The sequence below is a fragment of the Schistocerca piceifrons genome, chromosome 2 (genome assembly GCF_021461385.2).
Source record: "Schistocerca piceifrons isolate TAMUIC-IGC-003096 chromosome 2, iqSchPice1.1, whole genome shotgun sequence".
Classification (NCBI taxonomy): domain Eukaryota; kingdom Metazoa; phylum Arthropoda; class Insecta; order Orthoptera; family Acrididae; genus Schistocerca; species Schistocerca piceifrons.
In genome coordinates, this window is record NC_060139.1 from 984819121 (window position 1) to 984825284 (window position 6164).

A 6164-nucleotide genomic window follows, 5' to 3' on the forward strand; every position below is an offset into this window, starting at 1 on the left:
TTTTTCGTTCACCTCGAGCATAAGAGTAATCAAAACATGCCCAGAGAGCACGTGTTTAGCAAATGTCACAAATGAACGCAGTATCACCCTCAAATGAAGAGCACTGTTCGTGCCACCATCTCCCACACTTTATGCACTGAATCCAGTCTTCTGGAAAACCAAAATCTATGTTTTCTGCTCACAGCTTTCAGTATTTTCCTTAAAGCAGATTCCTTCGTACCAAGAGCAGTGGTAACCTTTGTTTGCTTTCTCCATTTTCAATTCGTTGTGTGGCCTCACTAGGCAGCTCGTCAGTTTAGATGAGGTTCCTGTTCGATTTTCGTACTTAATTTGAAGTCATTGACAAACAGAACCTATCTTTCGGACTCAAGGTCACACTCAAGAGGTACAAATTTGCAGTTGTGCGCTAAAGGGAGACCGAGCGAGGTTGGCGCAGTGCTTAGCACACTGGGCTCGCATTCGGCAGGACGACGGTTCAAACCCGCGTCCACCCATCCTGACTTAGGTTTTCCGTGGTTTCCCTAAATAGCTTCAGGCAAATGCCAGGATGGTTCCTTTGAAATGGCACGACCGACTTCCTTCACCATTCTTCCCTAATACGATGGAACCGATGAGCTCGCTGTTTGGTACCCTCCCCCACATCAACCAACCAAGAAACCCTAAAGAAAGCGCATGCACTCTTTGGGGACGTTATATGCGCGATGTTTCGAACGGTAACAAATGATTCCAAGCAAAGTCAACAGATGATAGAACACTTTACATTTGCTAAACATGTTGATGCAGTAAGATAGATTGCAAGCCAGCCTTTCAAAATCCAATCAAGAATTAAAGGCTTGTGTATTCTGTGCATATCTTATTCAACACAGTACCAGAACTATATCAAGAAAACTGAAAAGTGATTCTCACCTGTTATCTCTTCGGAAACACAGGATTTCTGCACGTAACGTGTCCCACTCTGAACACAACTACATCAGCTGGGTTTAGTCAACTGTCAGGTACACAAGCTGCGCTCTATTTGGGACTGTGCTCTCTTTGGTACATCTACCCTATTCAATTTTGTCGGTCTCAGTATTTTCTATAAAATACGATCGCGTGCTGAGAACTCTTAAAGATTTTCAAATAAAACAAACTTTATTAACATTCTACAACTTTATTCTTCATGTCTACATATGTATTTCTCAACATAACACCCTGGAGGCGAACACTGTAACGTATATGCCTCTATCAATGTGTGACGTTCCTCTGTGATAATGGACTCGATGAGCAACCTGAGCTATCAGTAATCCGGATATAAACTGCATAACACTGCGTGCGTGTTGTATGACTGTCAGTTTCTCTGTCATTTAAGCCCACAACGGATCGTTACATGAAAAACTTAAAACTAACATTTGGATAAGCTATCTGACTGCGTATTTGAATATGAAAAACCACAGGAACAAATGAACGTGTAACAGTGAATACCTGAGCTGAAACTATCTGGCAGATTAAAACTGTGTGCCGGACCGAGACTCGAATTCGGGACCTTTGCCTTTCGCAGGCAAATGCTCTACCGGCAGAACACTTGCCCACGAAAGGCAAAGGTCTCGAGTTCGAGTCTCGGTCCGGCACACGGTTTTAATCTGCCAGAAAGTTTCATATCAGCGCACACTCTGCTGCAGAGTGAAAATCTCATTCTGGAATACCTGAGCTATCTGACGGTGTTTTTGAATCAGAATTTACAAGTGATACAGAATCAGGCATGTGCAACGGAATTTACTGGATTAGAGTACATGTGGTGTGTCCGTGTCTCTGTTTTGGCCCTACGTTTTGCATTCGCCTCCTTAGACGACTGCATTTTTCCAAGTGGTTTACAGCGATTCGCAGCAGCATGCAGCAGCAGCGTCTAAAACGTATTGTTACTAAGAATGAATTTAATAAAAAAGGAGTTTGCTTTGGTCCTGTTAATTACTAAATAACTATTGAGAAGAGATTTCATAAATTAAGTCTATGTAAAACTTCAGAATCATCATGACCAATATTAGATAATGGCATAGTTAACAATAATACCTGAGTGCCAGATTAACAAATTGTTTCCATTTCAAAGTTACATTAACATTTAATAACCACAGCACTTATTTATTAATTAGATGTGGAGAATAATTACTATTATTTGAAGGATAAGGAGGCTTCTTTAACTGACAAGCAAAACATGGGATTATTGTAAATTCGGACTAACAGTCACGAGCCTAACCCTACAATTGCTTTTGCACTGTACTTGCGAATTTTACCTTTGATTCCATCTTCAAGCGCCATCACCGACGTGAGGGCACCGTGAAATGTCTTCTGTCTCCGAGCTCTCGACCGACACTACTACTTTTTCCATTCTCGCAGACTGACCTCGTCTCACAACAATGCTTAGAATCGCGCTCCCATGTTTCGCCCTCAAACTCTTACTGTCGACATCTGAGTGCTTACACAATGCAAAGAATATCATTAAGTTGGCTATATTGTTTTCAATATTATGGGGAGTTATGACACTCCTTACAACATACTTCTGCTAACCAGAGACCCGGTTGTTGATACCGTCACTGTACAATAATTTACGTTGTTGACAGAGCTACAACCCCACCTCTGCTTCCACCGCTTCATCACTATCAAAGTGATGTCCTCGAAGTTGCTCCTTAAGCTTTGGAAACAGATGAAAATCAGATGCGGTCAGGTCAGGACTGTGTGATGGATGGTCGATGACAGTGAAACCGAGGCTTTGGATTGTTGCAGATGTCGCAGCGCTCGTGTGTGTGGTCTGGCACTGTCTCGCTGAAGGGCAGAGTGATTCATGCGGTGTGCTCAGTTTTGTCACTCAGCAACATAGTTAGTTACGCGCCACCTTGTTACGCACTAGAATTCGGAGCCCTCTATCAGCTGATGGTGGCAAACTTCCGCAGCGAGTCCATGGAATCCACCGATTAATATGCGTGACATTTAATACCTAAACCCATATTGAGAACAGAATAAAAAATTCAGAGACATTATTTTTAGCACGCCGTTGTGTTATCACGTATGTGGTCAATTTTTCTCTCTGTCAAACAGCAAACAAATGCTCTCATCGTCTCATCGGTTATGCTTGCTTCTCTTTTCGGACCTCACTCACTCACACCACATTATTCCCCCTGTCTTTGTTCCTTGTCTTTCTACCGCTGTCCTCTGCTTCTGCCTCTTCCTCTTCTTCTATCACGTCCGCTGATCCCAGGGCTACCAGCTGAAATCTATCTGCTTGTAATTTGTCTTGGTTGCTCTACTATCAGGACGTAATATGAACTGTATTATTCTTCTGCTAGACCTAGTACAGTTCTCCGCTGTCCGTTATATCTGTTCCTGGGTATGGTATCCCACATTAAATGTAAACATAGCCATAACATACACTACATCAAAAGTATCCGGACACATGGCTGAAAATGACTTACAAGTTCGTGGTGCCCTCCATGGGTAATGTTGGAATTCAATATGGTGTTGTCCCACCCTTAGCCTTGATGACAGCCTCCACTCTCGCAGGCATACGTTCAATCAGGTGCTGGAAGGTTTCTTGGGGAATGGCAGCCCATTCTTCACGGAGTGCTGCACTGAGGAGAGGTATCGATATCGATCGGGGACGCCTGGCACGAAGTCGGCGTTCCAAAAGATCCCACAGGTATTCTATAGGATTCAGATCAGAACTCTGTGCAGGCCGGTCCATTACAGTGATGTTATTGTAATGTAACCACTCCGCCACAGGCCGTGCATTATGAACAGATGGTCGATCGTGTCGAAAGATACAATCGCCATCCCAGAATTGCTCTTCAACAGTGGGAAGCAAGAAGGTGCTTAAAACATCAATGTATGCCTGTGCTGTGATAGTACCACGCAAAACAACAAGGCGTGCAGCCCCGTCCATGGAAAACGCTACCACACCATAACACCACCACCTCCGAATTTCACTGTTGGCACTACACACACTGGCAGATGACGTTCACCGGCCATTCGCCATACCCAGAAAGCTGCCATCGGATCGCTACATCGTGTACCGTGATTCGTCTCTCCACACAACGTTTTTCCACTGTTCAATTGTCCAATGTTTACGCTCCTTGCACCAAGGGAGGCTTCGTTTGCCATTTACCGGCGTGGTATGTGGCTTATGAGCAGCCGCTCGACCATGAAATTCAAGTTTTCTCACCTGCTGCCCAACTGTCATAATGCTTGCAGTGGATCCTGATGCAGTTTGGAAATCCTGTGTGATGGTCTGGATAGATGTCTGCCTATTACACATTACGACCCTCTTCAGCTGTCGGCGCTTTCTATCAGTCAACAGGCGAGGCTGAGCTGTACGCTTTTGTGCTGTACGTGTCCCTTCATGTTTCCACTTCACTGTCACATCGGAAACAGTCGACCTAGGGATGTTTATGAGTGTAGAAATCTCGCTTGTAAACGTGTGACACAGGTGACAGCCAGTCAGCTGACCACGTTTCAAGTCTGTGAGTTTCGCGGAGCGCCAATTCTGCACTCTCGCGATGTCTAATGTCTACTGAGGTCGCTGGCAAGGGGTACCTGGCAGGTGGCAGTACAATGCACCTAATATGAAAAACGTATGCTTTTGGTGGTGTCTGGATACTTTTGATCACATAGTGTACGTTTGTAGTAAAGAGCAGAACGTAACATATCTAGAAAGCCTAGACAGTTCTAATAGAGCGCTTGATGGTGCTTATCTTGGCGGGAAAGCAACACAATATACCAGGTGATCAAAAAGTCAGTATAAATTTGAAAACTTAATAAACCACGGAATAATGTAGATAGAGAGGTAAAAATTGACACACATGCTTGGAATGACATTGGGTTTTATTAGAACCCAAAAAAAAAACAAAGTTCACAAAATGTCCGACAGCAAAACTGCTACCGTGACGGTTGAGAGGTACGCCGATATGTTGCGGAATCGCATCATCCCCAGCCCGGCTGATAAACACCTGCTGGAACGTAGGATGTTTATGCAGGATGGCACTCCATCCCATATTGTTAGACGCGTGAAAGATCTCTCACGGGCGTCGTTTGGTAATGATCGTGTGCTCAGCCGCCACTTCCGTCATGCTTAGCCTCCCAGGTCCCCAGACCTCAGTCCGTGCGATTATTGGCTTTGGGGTTACCTGAAGTCGCAAGTGTATCGTGATCGACCGACATCTCCAGGGATGCTGAAAGACGACATCCGACGCCAATGCCTCACCATAACTCCGGACATGCTTTACAGTGCTGTTCACAACATTATTCCTCGACTACAGCTATTGTTGAGGGATGATGGTGGACATATTGAGCATTTCCTGTAAAGAACATAATCTTTGCTTTGTCTTACTTTGTTATGCTAATTATTGCTATTCTGATCAGATGAAGCGCCATCTTAGGACATTTTTTGAACTTTTGTATTTTTTTGGTTCTAATAAAACCCCATGTCACTCCAAGCATGTGTGTCAATTTGTACCCCTCTATCTACATTATTCCGTTATTTATTCAGTTTTAAAATACTGACTTTTTGATCACTCGGTATATTGAATGGTATTCCATATTTTGTGATGTGGTAGTATGGACAAAACAAGACAAAAATGTCCAGTAAACATGGGCTCTATAATGTATACTTTAACCCCTATGACACGTTTTTGTAACGCCCTTTATACTGCCTGACTAAAATCTAGAAACACACGTAAGATATAGTTGATTGTCAGTGTAATCTCGCACAAGTGCGGCTATGTAAATATTTAGTGTTAAATTCTCTACGGCAGGTAGAACGGCCAACAGCCTTCATTAGGACTGATCGTATCCAGTTTTGTTCATATCTGATAGAGTATAATAAGGAACATGAAGAGTGTCAGACTTTGAGTGATCACTGTGAAGCGTACGTAGATGGCGCTCATTCAATGAGATAGCGTAATCACCATTACACACAGCTGAGTTGTGAATATAATTGTTTTCTTTTAAGTCTGGCCCTCGGCATAGAATACGTCATAACATGACATTTGATAATGAAAAACTCCTTCTTTACTACAACCTTGTTTTGGCTGTAGCGCCATTCTCAAGTAAATCGTATATGTTACATTTCGTGAGCGCACTTACGTTAAAAAAAGTTGGACAGAAAAGTCAATTTGCATACACACTTACATTTGGTTGGA